Here is a 20,127-nt window from a genome sequence, read left to right as displayed (position 1 = left end):
TTTTCAGGTAGTGCGTTCCAGACCTTAACAACCTATTGTGTGAAGAAATTTCTCCTGATTTCCTTTCTAGTTCCTTTGCCAATTATTTTAAACCTATGACCTCTGGTTACTGACCCACACCAGAGGAAATAGTTTCTCCTGACTTGCTCTATCAAGCTGCTCATTATTTTGAATACCTCTAATACATCTCCCATTAACCTTGCCTGCTCTAAGGAGAACAATCCTAGCTTCTCCACTCTTTCCACAGGACTGAACTCTCTCATCCTTGGTATCATCCTGATAGACCTCCTCTGTACCCTCTCCAGGGCTTTGACCTCCCTCCTAATGTGTAGACAATTGTAAATAAATACTCCAGCTGAGGCCTAACCAATGATTTGTAAAGATTTAGCATGACTTCCTTGATTTTGTATTCAATGCCTCTATTTACAAAACCAAGGATCCTGTGTACTTCCTTAACTATCTTATCAACCTTCAAAGATTGGTGAATATCCACCGCAGGTTCCTCTGCTCTTGCACATCCCCTCAAATTTGTACCAAAGTAGGCCAAGTATTGTCCAGGACATAGTTTGGCTACAGGTCAGTAGCTGTGTGCAATAGTGGAAGATATTGAAACAAGCATGGTGAATGGGACAAGGAAGAAGGTCAGGAATTGCCATAAATCTCCATATATATGTGTGTATACTTGTGACTCCTCAGATACTGAAGCAGTTCATGTTGAAATGCAGCATGACCTGGACAATATCCAGGCTTGGGCTGACAAGTGGCAAGTAACATTCGCACCACACAAGTGCCAGGCAATGACCATCTCCAACAAGAGAGAATCTAACCATCTCCCCTTGACATTCAACAGCATTACCATCGCTGAAGCCCCCACTATCAACATCCTAGGGGTTACTATTGACCAGAAACTGAACTGAGTAGCCATATAAATACCGTGACTACAAGAGAAGGTCAGAGGCTAGGAATCCTGCAGGGAGTAACTCACCTCCTGACTCCCCAAAGCCTGTCCACCATCTACAAGGCACAAGTCAGGAGTGTGATGGAATACTCTCCACTTGCCTGGATGGGTGCAGCTCCAACAACATTCAAGAAGCTTGACACCATCCAGGACAAAGCAGCCCACTTGATTGGCACCCCACCCACAAACATTCACTCCCTCCACCACCGGCGCACAGTGGCAGCAGTGTGTACCATCTACAAGATGCACTGCAGCATTGCGCCAAGGCTCCTTAGACAGCACCATCCAAACCTGCGACCTCTACCACCTAGAAGGACAAGGGCAGCAAATACATGGGAACACCACCACCTGCAAGTTCCCCTCCAAGTCACACACCATCCTGACTTGGAACTATATCGCCGTTCCTTCACTATCGCTGGGTCAAAATCCTGGAACTCCCTTCCTAACAGCACTGTAGGTGTACCTACCCCACATGGACTGCAGCAGTTCAAGAAGGCAGTTCACCACCACCTTCTCAAGGGCAATTAGGGATGGGCAATAAATGCTGGTCTGGCCAACGTCGCCCACATCCCATGAATGAATTAAAAAAAAAATATATATATATGCATATATTTTTAAAATTGTTGCTAGCTCTTAGTCTTATATTGTTTTTATAGCACAACAACAGGTCATTCTGCCCATTGGATCTATATCAGTGTTTATGCTCCACAGGAGCCTCCTCCCATCTTACTTTACTTCACCCCATCAACATATCCTTCTATTCTATTCTTCCTAATATACTTATCCAGATTTCCCCTAAATGCATCTATACTGTTCCCTATGGTAGCATTCCTCCCATTCTAACCACTCTTTGCATGTAGAAGTTTCTCCTGAATTCTCTTTAAAATCTTCAGAAGCAACAAGACCTGACAGAGGGTGAATTGTTGAATTCCCTATTGATTTATTAGTGACTATTATATTTATTTGCCCATAACTCTGTTCTTCTCTGCAAATGGAAACAACTACCCTATCTGGTCCTTTCATAATCTGAAAGACCTCTAACAGGTCACCCTCTGGTCTTAAATAAAAACAGAAAATGCTGGAAATACGCAGCAGGTCTGGCAGCATCCGTGGAGAGAGAAACAGAGTTAACATTTCAGGTCAGTGACCTTTCATCAGAACTAGGAAAAGTTAGAAATGTAATCGGTTTTGGGCAAGTGAAAGGGGGGAGAATGGGAAGAAGATCAAAAGGGAAGGTCTGAGATACAGTGAATGACAGGAGAGATTAAGTGACAAAAGGTTTCATGGCGTAAGGCTAAAGGGAGTGGTATTGGGACAAGTAAAGAAACAAAAGATGTGTCTCGAGGAGGTGTGAATGGCAGAATCCTGAATAGTTGCCGTCTGAAAGCAAATGAAATAAGAGAGAAACAAGAGAGAAAAAAAAACAGCAAAGAAAAACAAAACAAGACAGGGGCAGGCGTTATGATCTAAAATTGTTGAACTCAATGTTGAGCCCAGAAGGTTGTAAAGTGCCAGGTTGAAAGATGAGGTGCCGTTCCTCGGGCTTACGTTGAGTTTCATTGAAACACTGCAGGAGGCCAAGACCCTCTGTCCTGGTTGTTTCCGAAGATTTAAAAAAAAAAATAAAACCAAACCGCTAAAGTTTATGTGGCTATTGTAACCACATTAAACTTCAGTTGGAACATTTGCACAGCAGTCCTTCTCTGTAGATTGTTATGTAGATTGTGCAGCTGTAAATTCACCAAGTTAGTCCTAGTCTACAGGAGGGCCAACATAGTACAAATGGTTTCATTGTCATTATCTGCTATCTCACACCATCAGGTCACAACACTTGAAGCACCGAATAATTTTTCCAAATAGTCTGTCAATGGTGTAAGGCCATTGTCATGGTGCAATGCAGTTGGGAGAAGGAAAGCCCTTTGGGCAATAGCAGTCATTTCGTGCAGATGTTGGCAGAGTTGATTCAAAACAGTCAAACAGACTCCGTCTGATACAGTACTTGTGTCACAGATTACAGCAAACTAGCAAATCTGAGCACAGATTGCTGGCTGTAGTTTTGCTTCCGATATTAATCTTTCTTTTTGGAGTTTAACTCTGTCGCACTGTGACTGCAGATAAAAACAGAATATGTTAGTAATACAAAGTCACTTGTCACCGGTATGCTGCAGGTGCCAAGAGGGGGAGAGGCGGATATGAGGAAGGGCAGGAACATCAGCTATTGCCTATACCAAGTCATGGTGGGGGGGGGGGGGGGGGGTGTGTTGAGGGGGGAGGGCAGGTCTGAGGGTTTGTACAGGCCACAGCTGGTCAGAATTTTTTATTTTCTTGTGCCCAGGAAATGCACTACTGCTTCTCCCAGCACACCATAATAAAAAAAAATTAAAAGCCTTGAAGAGGGTGCAGAATAAATTTACCAGAATGATACTCAGGATGAGTGAGGCCAGTTATCTGGAAAGATAAGAGAAGATGGGATTGTTCTCCTTAGAGCAGAGAAGGTTAAGTGGAGATTTAATAGAGATGTTCAAAATTATGAGGGTTTTGATAGAATAAATAGGGAGAAACTGTTTCATGTGGCAGGAAGGTCAGTAACCAGAGGACACAGATTTATTGGAGTTCTTTAAGGAGTAACATGCTCTGTGGATAAAGGGGAGCCCATTGACATACTGTACTTGGATTTCCAGAAGGCATTTGACAAGGTGCCACATAAAAGGTTATTGTGCAAAGTAGGAGCTCATGGTATAAGGGGTAACATATTAGCATGGAAAGAAGATTGGCTGGCTGGCAGAAAACAGAGAGTATGCATAAATGGGTCCTTTTCTGATTGGCGAGATGTGACTAATGGAGTTCCGCAGGGGTCTGTGCTGGAGCCTCAACTTTTTACAATTTATATCAATGACTTAGATGAGGGGAGCGATGGCATGGTAGCTAAATTTGCAGATGACACAAAGATAGGTAGGAAAGTAAGTTGCGAAGAGGACATAAGGAAATTGCAGACCGATATAGATAGGTTGAGTGAGTGGGCAAAAATCTGGCAGATGGAGCCTAATGTAGGAAAATGTGAAGTTGTTCACTTTGGCAGGAAGAATAAAAAAAGCAGAGTATTACTTAAATGGGGAACGACTGCAGAATTCCGAGGTGCAGAGGGATCTAGGTGTTATAGTGCATGAATCACAAAACGTTAGTATGCAGGTACAGCAAGTCATAAAGAAGGCTATTGGAATGCTACCCTTTATTACGAGAGGAATTAAAAATAAAAGTAAGGATGTTATGCTTCAGTTATACAGGGCATTGGTGAGACCACATCTCGAATACTGTGTGCAGTTTTGGTCTCCTTATTTAAGGAAGGTTGTAAATGTGTTTGAGACAGTTCAGAGGAGATTGATACCTGGAATGAGCAGGTTGTCTTATGAGGAAAGGTTGGACAGACTGGGCTTGTTTTCACTGGATATTAGAAGAATGAGGGGAGACTTGATTGAAGTATATGAGATCCTGAACGGTCTTGACAGGGTGAATGTTGAGGGGATGTTTCCTCTTGTGGGTGAGTCCAGAACTAGGGGGCACTGTTTAAAAATTAGGGGTCGCCCTTTTAGGACAGAGATCAGGAGAACTTTTTTCTCTCAGAGGGTTGTGCAACTTTGGAATTCTCTGCCTCAGAAGGTGATGAATATTTTTAAGGTGGAGGTAGATAGATTCTTGTTAGGAAAGGGAAGCAAAGATTATGAGGGATAGGCGGGAGTGTGGAATTCGAGACAGAAACAGATCAGCCATGATCTTATTAAATGGCGGAGCAGGTCGATGGGCTGAATGGCCTACTTCTGCTCCTAATGGTCGTATGGTCGTAATTGGCAAAAGAACCAGAGGCAAAATGAGGAGAATTTCTTTTTACGCAGTGAGTTGTTGCGATCTGGAATGCGCTGCCTGAAAAGGCGGTGCAAACAGATTCAATAGTAACTTTCAAAAGGGAATTGGAAAAATACCTGAAAATGCAACATTTTCAGGGCTATGCGGGAAAAAATAATTTGTATTTATATAGTGCCTTTCAAGATCTCAGGACATCCCAAAATGCTTTACAGCCAATGATGTACCTTTGAAGTGTAGTCACTGTTGTAATGTAGGGAAGAGCAGGAAAGTGGGACGAATTGGATACTTCTTTCACTCAGCGAGAACAAGTATGATGAGTCAAATGGCCTCTTTCTGTGCATTATCATTCTGTGATTCAAACAGCTCTTTGAAAGTCTTCCAGCAGTCCCTTTAAAGACAGCTGGTTTAACCAATCAATGCCTGCCACAAATTGCAATCAGGATCCTACAACTTGGTTAGGATCCTGATTTGCATATTTAGTAGCACACCCTCCTCCTTCAGCACTGTTTCAGGCAGGAAGGCCTCAAGGGGCTAAAGTTTCCCTTGCCTTGCTCTGATTTTAATGGTCAGTCCTTCATCATTTTCTAGGCAAGGAACAGATGGCCAACATTGGAAAATTCTTCCGTCTCACATGTCCCTTATGATCAGGAGTTCATCCTCATTGTCTTTATCTAGTCAGACCGAGCGTGACCCAAGACTTCATAACAATGAAATTCCTTGTAAAGTGAACTAGGTGCTGTACATGTACCCCTGCGTGTGTATCTTCTGCACCCCTCCACCCCGCTCCTCCACTCCTGTGAGATAAGGAAAATTGTGAATCAACAAGCTTTTTTTCATTCTTTCATGGGATGTGAGCATCGTTGGCTAGGCCAGCATTTGTTGCCCATTCTTAATTGCGCTTGAGAAGATGGTGGTGAGCTGCCTTCTTGAACCGCTGCAGTCTTTGGGTTGTAGATACACCAACAGTGCTGTTAGGAAGGAAGTTCCAGCATTTTGACCTTGTGCTAGTGAAGGAACGGCGATATAGTTCCAAGTCAGGGTGGTGTGTGACTTGGACGGGAACTTGCAGGTGGTGGTGTTCCCATGCATCTGCTGCCCTTGTCCTTCTGGGTGGTAGAGGTCACGAATTTGGAAGGTGCAGTCGAAGGAGGCTTGGTGAGATGCTGCAGTGCATCTTGTAGATGGTACACACTGCTGCCACTGTGCGTTGGTGGTGGAGGGGGAGCTGATCAAGTGGGCTGCTTTGTCCTAGATGGTGTCGAGCTTCTTGAGTGTTGTTGGAGCTGCACCCATCCAGGCAAGTGGAGAGTATTCTATCACACTCCTGACTTGTGCCTTGAGACAGTGGACAGGTATTGGGGAGTCAGGGTGAGATACTTTTATTTATTTTACATTGAACAGATTAATATTCACAGTAAATTTTAAACTATTGCCTAACACTCCTCATGACATAGAAAACAGCAAAGTATGCCATATTAGAATCATATAGCACAGAAGGAGGCCATTTGCCCCGTCATTCTGTGGTTTGAAAAGCTATCCAATTAGTCCCTGTCTTTCCCCACAGCCCTGTAATTCTTTCCTTTAGGTCTATATCTGATTCCATTTTGAAAGTTACTATTGAATCTGCTTTCACTACCCATTCAGGCAGCAGATTCCAGATCACAACCACCCCCGGGATAAAAACAATTCTCCTCATCTCACCTCTCTTATCTGTTTTCAAACTCCATTCAGGTACATTCCCTCCCACTGCTAACATGACACTTGTTTACAGTAAGACAGTGGGACATTTACCAGCGAGACAATGGGAGGAATTTTATGCTCTCCCCCGCAGCGGGTTTGGAGGTGGGGAGAGCATATAATCAGCTGGGATGGTGGCGGGGGGTGGGGGAGGGGGGAGCCCCCGCCACCATGCTGCCTCCGACGAAATTTAATCCGTCGCAGGAAGGCTTGTGAACGGCCTTCCCGCTCCGTCACCAACTGAAGCCCTTAACTGGGTAATTAACCCCTAATTAAGGGCCTCACCCCACTGTCACTGCAATTACCCATGTGGCAGGCGGCCCTGTCGACACATGGGATGCACGGCATTAAAAACCGTGTGGGCTGCGTCCCGGCTGAGGGGGGAAGGGGGGAGGGGGGTGGTGGGCCCTCATCCAAAGGCATTGGGAAGGGGGTGGGGAGGGCCCACTGAGGGCCACCTCCTGCCCTTGCTGACGACCCCCCCCACCCCCTCTCCTGCAACCCCCAGCCCGCGAGACACCTCCCGCCCTGACGTGCCTTGAGCCTTGTTCCAGTGCTGCCCCTCGGTGTCTGGTGACTGCAGTTAAAGCAGCAGTCATTGCCTCTGCAGAGACACAGCTCTGCAAGGCCGGGACTTCCGGCAGCGGGATCCTAAATAGAATGGAAGGTCTGCCGCTGTCAAGTTAAGTGCCTGATTGGCACTAAGTTCGGCGGGCCTTTCGGAAGAGAGCCAACGTGGTGATCTCGGCGTCGGTTTCCCCCGATGTCGAGACCCCCACTGCCAGCACAAAATTCCACCCAATGTTTTGTTTAATTGCACAAAGAGTGAAGACTGTATTTTAGTTGGCTTGGTCGGCTATTTTGTCTCTGATAATTCAGGGAATTAAAAATACGAACAATCTTGGAAATACAGTGACGGTTGCAGAGTCAAGGTTGCGCATCACACCGTAAACAGAATAGACGCTTCATGTTGAGACTCTCTTGCATGTGTTACTGAAGTCACAGTGATAAAAGTGCTGATTTATACAACATGTCTCATCCGACTTTATTAGTTGTGCCTGGAACTTATACAGGGACTGGAAAATATCAACAATGGTGACATCAGCTTAACCAAGAAGCTGTAACTTGCAGGAAGAAGTCAGAATTACAAGAAGTAGCATTAAACACCAGGTCCATTCCCAAAACTAGCACGATGGGCCGAAGGGCCTGTTTCTGTGCTGTATAACTCTATGACTTTATGACTCTGTGACCTACAGTATGGTGTGGAAACACTGCAAGTTTATGCAGCACAGTTGGAAGTCACTTGACCCATCATATATATTTTCTGGAACAATCCAAAAATAATTAGTGGCCCCATTGTCTCTCCATCGCCCTGTTTCCTCCAACCTAGTCTTACAACATATGAACAGCACAGAAAGAGGCCACTCAGCCAGATAGGTTCACACCTGCATTTATACTCTACACAAACCTCCTCCCACCTTACTTCATCTAACTCCATTAACATCTTCTTCTATTCTTTTCTCCCTCATGGGCTTATCCTTCTTCCCCTGAATGTGGTATCGAGTTCCATATTCTAACCATATCCTCCTGAATTCCCAATTGGATTTATTAGTGACTTTCTCATATTTATGGTCCTTAGTTAGGGTCTCACCGGCAAGTGGAAACATCTTCTCTACCTGTACCCTATCAAACCCTTTCATAATTTTAACGATCCATCAGCTGACCCTTCAGCCTTCTTCTTTCTAGAGAAAAGAGCTGCAGCCTGTTCAATCTTTTAACTGATGCAGTTTTCTCTCCCTCAATTACTCACAGTGACAGAACATTCCATGCACCAACACTAGAGTCATAGAGTTATACAGCACAGAAACAGGCCCTTCAGCCCATCGTGTCTGTGCCAGCCACCAAGCACCTAACTATTCTAATCCCATTTTCCAGCACTTGGCCTGTAGCCTTGCATGCTATGGCATTTCAAGTGCTCATCTAAATACTTCTTAAATGTTAAGGAAAGAAATTTCTTCCAATATCTCGCCTTACTCTGTGAGGATTTTGAATTGATGATTCCTCATCATTGACTTCCAAAGCAGGGAAGTTGTTCCATCATTCACCCCAAGAAAACCATTAAAAATTTATATACTTAAAAAAAACTCTTAACTTTCCTCTTAGATTTCTCAGTTCCCGTGGAAAAAGTTGCAGTATCTCAAGTGTGAACATTTGAGTGCAAATCCTGTTTGCCATGAGGTTGTTATGAAGAGCCCCAACGCCTGTATAGGTTCCATGTGTGACCGTTTGCACTTGAGGGAACCCTGCCAGCCACTGGAACCATTGTCTCCTGCCTACTGGATAAATTGGAGGTGTTGCTCTGTGTCACTTGCCTATGCAGGTGTGCTGTCTGATGTGACCGTGTTTCCTGGCTTTGAAGGCTAGGAGATCACCACTTACAAAAGAGTATGTTATTGTACAACAGTAATCAGGGCCTGAGTGGTTTCTGTCTGCACTCTCAGGTGGATGTCAAAGAGCCCATGGCATTTTGAAGAAGAACTTGAGAGCTCTCCCCAGTGTCTGAGTCAATACTTATTCCTCAACCGTCGCTAAAACAGAATTTCTGGTCATTATCACATTGCTAATCCTCTTATGTTCCTAGTAAATCCAGACCTTGCTCGCCCCTGCAGTGTCAGAACCACTGTTCACCCTTTTGCAGGACTACATGAATCCATTTACAAGGCCGCAAACGAGGAACTTCTGAAGATTCAAATTTGTCATGGAAGTTTTTCTGCATTAGCTGAGGCACAGAGTATAAGTGGAGAGAGGGTCTGCTAGAACTGCATAAAACTAGTTAGGTCACACAGCTAGAGTACTGCGTATAATTCTGCTCACTGCATAATAGGAAGGATGTGATTGTGTTAGAGAGGGTACAGAGGAGATTTACAAGGATGTTGCTAGGAATGGAGAATGTTGGCTATGAGGCAAGATTGGATAGGCTGGGCCAATACAAAAGCAATGTACTGAAGATGCTGGAAATCTGAAATAGAAACAGAGAATTCTAGAAATACACAGCAAGTCAGGCAGCATCTCTGGAGAGAGAAACAAGAATTGTTTCAGGTCTGAAAGGTTATTGACCTGAAACGTTAACCCCGTTTATCTCTCCAGATGCTGCCAGACCTGCTGAGCATTTCCAGCATTTTCTGTTTCTATTTTGGATAGCTGGGTTTGTTTTCTTTGCAACAGAGGAGGCTAAAGGGAGATTTGATTGAAGTGTATAAAACAAGGAAGGGCCTAGATAGAGTGCATAGGAAGGACCTATTTTCCTTAGCAGAGAGGTCAATAACCAGGGGAGATAGACTTAAAGTAATTGTTGGAAGGATTTGAGGGGAGTTGAGGAGAACTTCTTTCACCCAGATGCTGGTGGGGGTCTGGAACTCACTGCCTGCAAGGGTGATAGAGGCAGAAACCCTCATTGCAGTTAACAAACAATGGATATGCATTAGAAATGCTGTAACCTACAAGGTTACAGACTAAGAGCTGGAAAGTGGGATTAGGTTGGATAGCTTCCTTTGGCTGGCACAGACACAAATGTCTTTCTTCTGTGCCGTAAATTTTCCATTTCTATGCAACATTCCCTCTTCAAGTTTTATTGGTTAAATGCCTTCCTGCTGTCTTTCCTTACTGAAGGCGACTATAAAACATTTATAGCACAGAAACAGGCTATTCGGCCCAACAGCTCTATGCCAGTGTTTATGCTCCACACAAACCTTCTCCCACACCTATTTCATCCAATACTATCAGCACAACCTTCTATTTCTTTCTGCCTCACATACTTGTCTAGCTTCCCCTTAAATGCATCTCGTCTATTCATATTCTGGGAGTGAGTTCCACACATTAATCACTCTCTGGGTAAAGAAGTTTCTCCTGAATTCCCTATTGCATTTACTAGTGCCTATCTGATGACCCCTAGTTTTTGGTCTCCTCAGGGATGGTCACTAGGGTTTGATTTTGCAGACATGGTAGCTGTTGGTTAACCCTCATAGGCAGCCTTTTCTCATGCCTGGGCCTAGTCAGATAGCTGAGCCTGATACCGTCCTGACTCATCACCCACACTGTTACCAGCTCACAGGACACCAGTCTGGTGTGTACTCTGTCTTTAATGAATCTGACTGTAATGGCTGCCCTCAGTCAGAGTGCCTCATGGTAGAAGTCACATGACTACGGCAAGCCAGGAAGCACATTGGTACAGGGGGAGGCGGTGGTGTAGTGGTATTGTCACTGGACGAGTAACCCAGCGACCCAGGGTATTGCACTGGGGACATGGGTTTAAATCCCACCACAGCAGAAGGTGGAATTTGAATTCAATTAATAAATCTGGAATTAAAAGTTAGTCTAATGATGGCCATGAAACCATTGTCGATTGTTGTAAAAACCCACCTGGTTCACTAATGTCCTTTAGGGAAGGAAATCGGCTGTCCTTACCTGGTCTGGCCTACATGTGACTCCAGACCCACAGCAATGTGGTTGACTCTTACATGCCCTCTGAAATGTCCTAGCAAGCCACTTAGTTGTATCTAACCACTACGAAGTCAATAAAAAAGAATGAAACTGGATGGACCACCTGGCATTGACCTAGCACCGGAAACGACAACAGCAAACCCAGCCCTGTCGATCCTGCAAAGTCCTCCTTACTAACATCTGGGGGCTTGTGCCAAAGTTGGGAGAGCTGTCCCACAGACTAGTCAAGCAACAGCCTGACATAGTCATACTCACGGAATCATACCTTACAGACAATGTCCCAGACACTGCCATCACTATCCCCAGGTATGTCCTGTCCCACCGGCAGGACAGACCCACCAGAGGTGGTGGCACAGTGGTATACAGTAGGGAGGGAGTTTCCCTGGGAGTCCTCAACATCGACTCCGGACCCCATGAGGTCTCATGGCATCAGGTCAAACATGGACAAGGAAACCTCCTGCTGATTACCACCTACCGTCCTCCCTCAGCTGATGAGTCAGTACTCCTCCATGTTGAACACCACTTGGAGGAAGCACAGAGGGTGGCGAGGGCACAAAATGTACTCTGGGTGGGGGACTTCAACATACATTACCAAGAGTGGCTCGGTAGCACCACTACTGACCGAGCTGGCCGAGTCCTAAAGGACACAGCTGCTAGACTGGGTATGCGGCAGGTGGTGAGGGAACCAACAAGAGGGGAAAACATACTTGACCTTGTCCTCACCAATCTGCCTGCCGCAGATGCATCTGTCCATGATAGCATTGGTAGGAGTGACCACCGCACAGTCCTTGTGGAGACGAAGTCCCGCCTTCACATTGAGGATACCCTCCATCGTGTTGTGTGGCACGACCACCATGCTAAATGGGATAGATTTCGAACAGATCTAGCAATGCAAAACTGGGCATCCATGAGGCACTGTGGGCCATCAGCAGCAGTAGAATTGTACTCAACCACAATCTGTAACCTCATGGCCCGGCATATCCCCCACTCTACCATTACCATCAAGCCAGGAGACCAACCCTGGTTCAATGAAGAGTGCAGGAGGGCATGCCAGGAGCAGCACCAGACATACCTCATAATGAGTTGTCAACCTGGTGAAGCTACAACACAGGACTATCTGTGTGCCAAACTGCGTAAGCAGCATGCGATAGACAGAGCTAAGCGATCCCATAACCAACGGATCAGATCCAAGCTCTGCAGTCCTGCCACATCCAGCCGTAAATGGTGGTGGACAATTAAACAACTAACTGGAGGAGGTGGCTCCACAAATATCCCCATCCTCAATGATGGGGGAGCCCAGCACATCAGTGCGAAAGATAAGGCTGAAGCATTTGCAACAATCTTCAGCCAGAAGTGCCGAGTTGATGATCCACCTCGGCCTTCTCCTGAAGTCCCCAGCATCACACATGCCAGACTTGAGCCAATTCGATTCACTCCACGTGAAATGACTGAAGGCACTGGATACTGCACAGGCTATGGGCCCTGACAATATTCTGGCAATAGTACTGAAAACCTGTGCCCCAGAACTTGCCGCGTCCCTAGCCAAGCTGTTCCAGTACAGCTACAACACTGGCATCTACCCTGCAATGTGGAAAATTGCCCGGGTATGTCCTGTACACAAAAAGCAGGACAAGTCCAACCTGGCCAATACCGCCCCATCAGCCTACTCTCACTCATCAGTAAAGTGATGGAAGGTGTCATCAACAGTGCCATCAAGCAGCACTTGCTTAGCCATAACCTGCTCAGTGACGCTCAGTTTGGGTTCCACCAGGGCCACTCAGCTCCTGACCTCATTACAGCCTTGGTTCAAATATGAACAAAAGAGCTGAACTCAAGAGGTGAGGTGAGAGTGACTGCCCTTGACATCAAGGCAACATTTGACCGAGCATGGCATCAAGGAGCCCTCGCAAAACTGGGGTCAGTGGCAATCAGGGGGAAAACTCTCCGCTGGCTGGAGTCATACCTAGCGCAAAGGAAGATGGTTGTGGTTGTTGCAGGTCAGTCATCTGAGCTCCAGGACATCACTGCAGGAGTTCCTCAGGGTAGTGTCCTAGGCCCAACCATCTTCAGCTGCTTCATCAATGACCTTCCTTCAATCATAAGGTCAGAAGTGGGGATGTTTGCTGATGATTGCACAATGTTCAGCACCATTCATGACTCCTCAGATTCTGAAGCAGTCCGTGTAGAAATGCAGCAAGACCTGGACAATATCCAGGCTTGGGCTGATAAGTGGCAAGTAAGATTTGCACCACACAAGTGCCAGGCAATGACCATCTCCAACAAGAGAGAATCTAACCATCTCCCCTTGACATTCAACAGTATTACCATCACTGAATCCCCCACTATCAACATCCTAGGGGCTACCATTGACCAGACACTGAACTGGAGTACCAATACAAATACCGTGGCTACAAGAGCAGGTCAGAGGCTAGGAATCCTGCAGCGAGTAACTCATCTCCTGACTCCCCAAAGCCTGTCCAACATCTACAAGGCACAAGTCAGGAGTGTGATGGAATACTCTCCACTTGCCCGGATGGGTGCAGCTCCAACAACACTCAAGAAGCTCGACACCATCCACGACAAAGCAGCCTGCTTGATTGGCACCCCATCTACAAACATTCACTCCCTCCACCACCGACGCACAGTGGCAGCAGTGTGTACCATCTACAAGATGCACTGCAGCAATGCACCAAGGCTCCTTAGACAGCACCATCCAAACCCGTGACCTCTACCAACTAGAAGGACAAGGGCAGCAAATGCATGGGAACACCACCACCTGCAAGTTCCCCTCCAAGTCACACACCATCCTGACTTGGAACTATATCGCCGTTCCTTCAGTGTCGCTGGGTCAAAATCCTGGAACTCCCTTCCTAACAGCACTGTGGGTCTACCTACCCCAAATGGACTGCAGCGGTTCAAGAAGGCAGCTCACCACCACCTTCTCAAGGGCAATTAGAGATGGGCAATAATTGCTGGCCTGGCCGGCGACGCCCACATCCCATGAATGAATAAAAAAAAAGTATTGCATTTCTATCCCAAACATCCCCCTTTTCATACAAAAAAAATTTGCATGCATTATCATTGAGACTGTGTGTTGCCCAAGTTATCCACTATGCACCCAACCGTTCTCATGCATTAGTAGCTTGTCATTCCTGTCAGTCTCTGCACATGCATCGCACACATAGTCATTAAATTGTGCTGGTCTCTTAATGGTGCGCGTGCGTGTTGTCGTTGGCTATTCATCTGGTTGATTTTCCTTCTCTGGTGATTGTCATTCCCTTGTCACTTGTTGCCACTGTAACTGCTGTTGTTCCATTTCCGTTGTTGGGGTGCTGTGGACCTCTGGGGCTGATCATTGTTCTGTGGTCTGTGCAGTTGGTGAGTTCTCATCTTCCTGATTTTCTGCCTGCCGTGAAGGAATAGCTTCTCCAGTTGTGCGTGTGTGCCTGCAGTTGCAACGGTATCTCTGGTCCTTCACTTCCACTGCATACAATCGAGGTGACAACTACTCTATGTAGGTCCCAAGTTGCCACTTGGGCTGACTCTTGTTGAGCTCATTAAAGGTTTGTACCCTGACTGGCTCTCCGCTGATCAATTCTGGCAATGGTTCGGCAGTTTTGTCAAAATGAAATTTGGCTTTCTGCCATTTCATGTTGATTTTGTCTGCCTGCTCTACGGAATCCGAGTGCTTCTTCCCCACAGCCTCCACCTTGGGTGCCTGAGCAGACATCTACCAGATCTTCGTCTTCCTTGCCACCTGTACAACTCACGTCACCTCGAGACTGGCAAAGGCTTTCACATTCCAGTGCTGACGCCCGCTCCTGTAGGCCATCTCCTGGGTTTTCTCTTTTTGCACGTTGAGGATTACCAGTCCAAGCTTTAGACTTGCTTCGGCTGAGATGAGTGGCTTTTGCTTGCCGTCTATGATCTGGAACTCCAGATCTTCATTCTTGTCATTGCAATGGGCTCTCACAGTAATTTGCCCTCTTGGCACTAGTATGGTGCCATCATATAGCCTCAATCTTACTTTTGAGGGCTTCATTTTTGGATCGCCATGTTGAGCCACTTCACACTGGTCTGTGTAAGTCATGATGTTGCAGGACGCAACGGTGTTTATCTGACATTTTATGTTGACTTGACATTCTCCTTCTGCAGTCATCATTCCAACAGTCACAAACCATTTATCACTTATTGACCTGTCTGAACCAAACTGTTGTATGGTGTTTATCATCATGTTCGGCTGATATCCCTCCAGTGGCCATCTGTACCTGCTTGTTGTGCTTCCTTCTAGCCAAACACTGGTGTGAAAAATGATTTAGCTTCTTGCAGTGAGAACTCTGCTTTCCCCACGCTCGACATGCCTTTTTTTCCTGTGCGTAACATCCTCTGCAGTATTTGCATCCTGCCCTTTATCCGTGATCTTTCTGCCCTTTCGGCCTGGAATGTCTATCAGCATAATGCAAGGCCTGGTCTGTTCTGCCATGAATATGGTCTAGCTGCTTATTTACAACCTCAGCGCTTCTGCACATGTCAATCGCTTTCCTGAGACTCAGTTTCTCCTCTCTCAGTGGATGTGTGCTCACGGCATCTCTTATGCCAAATATAATCCTGTCTTTAATTAGATCATCTTTTAGTTGCACAAATTCACAGGATTCTGTGTTAATGCAGACACATATTGATCAATGGACTCTTTTTCACCTTGGGCTCTGATATTGAACACATACAGTTCATGGGTTACGTTCACTTGGGGTTCAAAGTGTGCCTTCAAGACTTTCAAAATTTCTGCTGTCCGTTTTTTTTGTTCTTCGAGAGATTTCAGGTGGAATACACTTTGTAACAGTTTCTCCCCAACAGTGATAAAAGTGTAGCTACTCGTAGCTGCTCTGGTTTGTTAATTAAATCTGCCGCAATTTCGTAATTTTGCCATTGCAAGTAGAAAAACTGCCAGTTCTGTTTCATATTGCCTTTCATTACAACCGGCGCAGGCAGAGGAAAATTTGCAGCCATTGTCTTACCCTGTGTTTTCAGCTGTTTCTTTTCTGTATCTTTTAACAGCTTTTAGCAATTGTGACAATTCCTGTGGCCTTTGTTCTGCAGCTATGCTTCTAAACAGCTCATCAACACTCACCTCAGCTCCACTTCTGACACCATGTTACAAGCTCACAGGACACCAGTCTGGTGTGGACTCTGTCTTTAATGAATCTGACTGTAATGGCTGCCCCCAGTCAGAGTGCCTCATGGTAGAGGTCACATGACTACAGCAAGCCAGGAGGCACATTGGTACAGTATTGCATCTCTATCCCAAACACACACAAAGCCACTTTCCAGCAGAAGCCACCAGATTGCAGCCAGGAGCAGGAACCTTTTCTTCGCCCAAATTCACCAACAACAAAATGCACTATCCCTCCCTGCTGCCACAGACTGAGATCAACTAACTCAGTATCAACCTGGAATTGAACCTAGGACATACATTTGCCACAAGTACAGAACTTATATTTAACGGTTTCTTTTAAAAAAAAATTATCCAAACAACACCTACTCTTGATGTTTCTACACAATTCCCAGTAGATCATAGAATGGTTTTATCAATGAAGGAGGCCATTCAGCCTGTCGAGTCTGTGTCAGCTCTCTGCAACAGCAATTTAGCTAGAACCCCTCCCTTTCCCCATAGCCCTCCAAATTTATGTTCTTCTTTAGTGATATTGGATGAGGATACATATTGGGCACTAGGGAGAACTCCTCTGATTTTCTTTGAAACACTGCCACTTGAGAAGGTAGATGGGGACTTACAATTTAATGTCTCACTCCTTCAGTACTGGCACTGGGATGTTAGCCTGGATTTTATCCTTGAAGCAGGCTTTGAACCCACAATCTTCCAACTCAAAAGAGAGTGTCCTACTACTAAGCCACAGCTGAGATAGGCTCCAAGGGTGAAGCGTTTGTGTCTAACACCAGGAGGCGCGTGCAGCGATGAGGGTGGGATATTGGGAGGAGCACAGCTTGACAGCGATTTGATCAAAAGGACAAATCCACAAGAGACTTTGAGTCAGGTGCCAGGGGTTAAATATGATGGCGCCCTCCTCGGAAATATCAAAATCCTTCCCCAGTGTCTTTATAAAATTATTATCTGGCTATACAGCTTGTAAATTTCAGATGGGAAACAGATGTGGTTTTGAAGATATAGCTGTACAAAACCCTGGTTCGACCCCACTTAGAGTACTGTGAGCAGTTCTGGGCACCACACATTAGGAAGGATATATTGGCCTTGGAGGGAGTGCGATGTCGGTTTACAAGAATGATACCTGGACTACAGGGGTTAAGTTACGAGGAGAGATTACACAAATTAGGCCTGTTTTCACTAGAATTTAGAAGGTTAAGGGGTGATCTGATCAAATTCTTCAAGATATTAACAGGAAAAGACAGGCTAGATAAAGATAAACTATTTCCACCGGTTGGAGATTCTAAAACTAGGGGGCATAGTCTAAAAACTAGGACCAGACCGTTCAGGAGAGATGTTTGGAAGCACTTCTTCGTGCAAAGGGTGGTAGAGGTTTGGAACTCTCTCCCACAAACAGCAGTTGAAGCTAGAACAGTTGTTAATTTTAAATCTGAGATAGATAGATTTTTATTGAGCAAAGATATTAAGGGATATGGGCCAAAGGCCCATATGGAGTTAGGCCGCGGATCAGCCATGATCTCATTGAATGGTGGGACAGGCTCGAGGGGCTGAATGGTCTACTCCTGTTCCTATCTTCCTATGATAACATCCATTACACATCAGACCTCCACAACCTAGCAGCCTTTTCCATATAATAAAAGCAAAATACTGCGGATGCTGGAAATCTGAAACAAAAACAAGAAATGCTGGATTCACTCAGCAGGTCTGGCAGCATCTGTGGAAAGAGAAGCAGAGTTAACGTTTCGGGTCAGTGACCCTTCTTCGGAACCTAGCAGCCTTTTCCATATGCTGTGTTTAACCCTTTGTATGCTCCTTTTTGAATGTTTAACATCATTGGCACATTTTGTTTCTGCATTTTGTTCCCCTTTTGTTTTCCACCTTCCTATTCTGATGACAGTGATTTGTACTGAGATACAACAAGCCCGTTGTCCAACTATCCTCAGGTCTTCTCCACACAGAATTCTTTCAACCATCTTCAAGGACAATCTCTCTGGTACATCTTTCGTACCAGCTGGTTGTGTGTCCTGGGACTTAGACAGCTAAGAGATTAAAAAAAAATTAAATGTACAGGTAAAGGGACACACGGGGGGAATTTAAACCCCTAGGATGGGCGGGAAAGGGGTAGCGGGTTAAATTCTTAAAATAAGGAAACTTGACCCCAACACATGTGATTGAGCCTACTTCCAGTTTAGCAGTTTGGGAGTTGGGAGAGTAACTTGCTCTCGAGAGGCTGATCAGGTAATATAATATTTAAATGAGGATCTATCCCTCAGGTTTTAGATGTCATGTGGTTTTTTTGGCTGCAGGCTGGATTTGCCAGGACACAGGAAATCCAGCAGATGAAGGGAAGTGTGAAGGGCCAGATCCAGCAGGTTAAGTGCCTTTCCAGCACTGCTTGTGGGCTAACTTGAGCAGGAGTGCTCACCCCATGCACCTCCCCCTCTAATCTTACCTGCTGCGATCTATCTCCCTTCCTGTGATTGGGATTTCAGCCTGACTCTGCCACCGCCCACCCCCACCATGATCTCCCCACCCCCTGTGATCTCCCCTCCCTCTGTTCTCTTCAGTCCCCTGCCATGGCTTTCTATTGCAGATATTCCCTGGCTATACCCTTGATCAGCCTGACTGCAGGTTGGGAAATGGGGAGGAAAAAAACTCAAGTGATGTTCTTCTGCTAAATGTGGCAGGAACCTTGCAACCTTTGAATTTCCAGGTTTCACTTCCTGCTGAAAATCTCCCCTGCTTCCACCCTCACCTCAGGCCATAATAAAAAATAAAAATCAAGGCGACTAATTTTGGATTTTCACGGAAACGGTACTAAAATCTTGGAATACATTTTAACATAAATGAAAATTAATTTTTTAAGTTGCCATAAATTAATGGCTCTGCTTGTATGTTACATCATCGTAAAATATCATATCCTTTGATTCCATATGAGCAATGTCAGGGGAGATCTGCTCACCTTTAAAAATTCCATCTCACTTTCAGTTTTGCTCTGAATTCACTCAGCACGATTTACCATTAACAGATCAATACCTTCATTAAGAGATTGGATAGAGAAATTTCTTACCAATGCAATACTTAGGTCATTACCACTGTCACAAAAACTTAATTTCAGTCAATTTGCCTCCTATTTGTCTCTCTCTCTCTCACCAGTCTTTCCTTTTCTATTTCATAACCTGTTCTATAATTTACAGCCCTCAACACAAAAGTAGGGATTGGATTGCTAAATGTTTGGCGAGTGTTATTAAAGTTTAAATTGGAAACCAGGAGTAGCTTGGGTGCAATGAGACAGATGGTGTGGTGGAGATAAAAACCTAGCCTAGACAAACAAAGGATTGGATCAAATAAAACTGCTTCATTAGGTTGACAGATTCTGTAAATATCTCATGAGTTAATTTGTCAATCTCATCTACACACATCATCAAGCTGCAGGTTTCACAAGAGGCTTGATTGGGAAGGTTCTGTGGTGAATTGAGTAGATCTTACTGTGCGTTTGACTCGAGATGGGATCTCCATGTTAATTGTGTTTAATCACATGCAGATGGAGGGTGTTAATTAGGGTCTTACTTGAGTATATATAAGGAGACACTTACTGAAACTGGGTGGAGGTTTGAGTGAGGAGCTGCATGGTTGTAATTTGTTTTACTTTGTAAAATAAATGTAAGACTGAGTAAGGATTTGCTCCAGCATAATCATTCTTCAGATGCTTCATCAATGATCTTCTTACAATCATAAGGTCAGAAGTGGGGATGTTCGTTGATGACTGCATAATGTTCAGCACCATTTGCGACTCCTCAGATACTGAAGCAGTCTGTGTAGAAATGCAGCAAGACTTGGACAATATCCAGGCTTGGGCTGATAAGTGGCAAGTAACATTCACTCCACACAA

The 20,127-nt window shown here is 45.2% G+C and overlaps 1 protein-coding gene across 2 annotated transcripts in view; it reads right to left on the bottom strand.

Annotated features, from left to right (window-relative positions):
* Positions 1–2,949: 2,949 nt before the first annotated feature.
* The window catches only part of rem1 (RAS (RAD and GEM)-like GTP-binding 1), a 59,644-nt gene continuing 42,466 nt past the window's right edge, over positions 2,950–20,127 (bottom strand). The window contains exon 8 of one of the 2 annotated variants that reach the window (XR_010976590.1): positions 2,950–3,066. The gene's annotated coding sequence lies outside the window, so the exon portion shown is untranslated. The remainder of the gene's footprint in view (positions 3,067–20,127) is intronic. The other variant, XR_010976591.1, reaches the window with a different exon arrangement.

Source organism: Heterodontus francisci, chromosome 16 (assembly GCF_036365525.1).
Source record: "Heterodontus francisci isolate sHetFra1 chromosome 16, sHetFra1.hap1, whole genome shotgun sequence".
In the NCBI taxonomy this organism is placed as follows: Eukaryota; Metazoa; Chordata; class Chondrichthyes; order Heterodontiformes; family Heterodontidae; genus Heterodontus; species Heterodontus francisci.
Note: the sequence above shows the minus strand (reverse complement) of the source record. Positions and strands in the feature narration are given on the sequence as shown.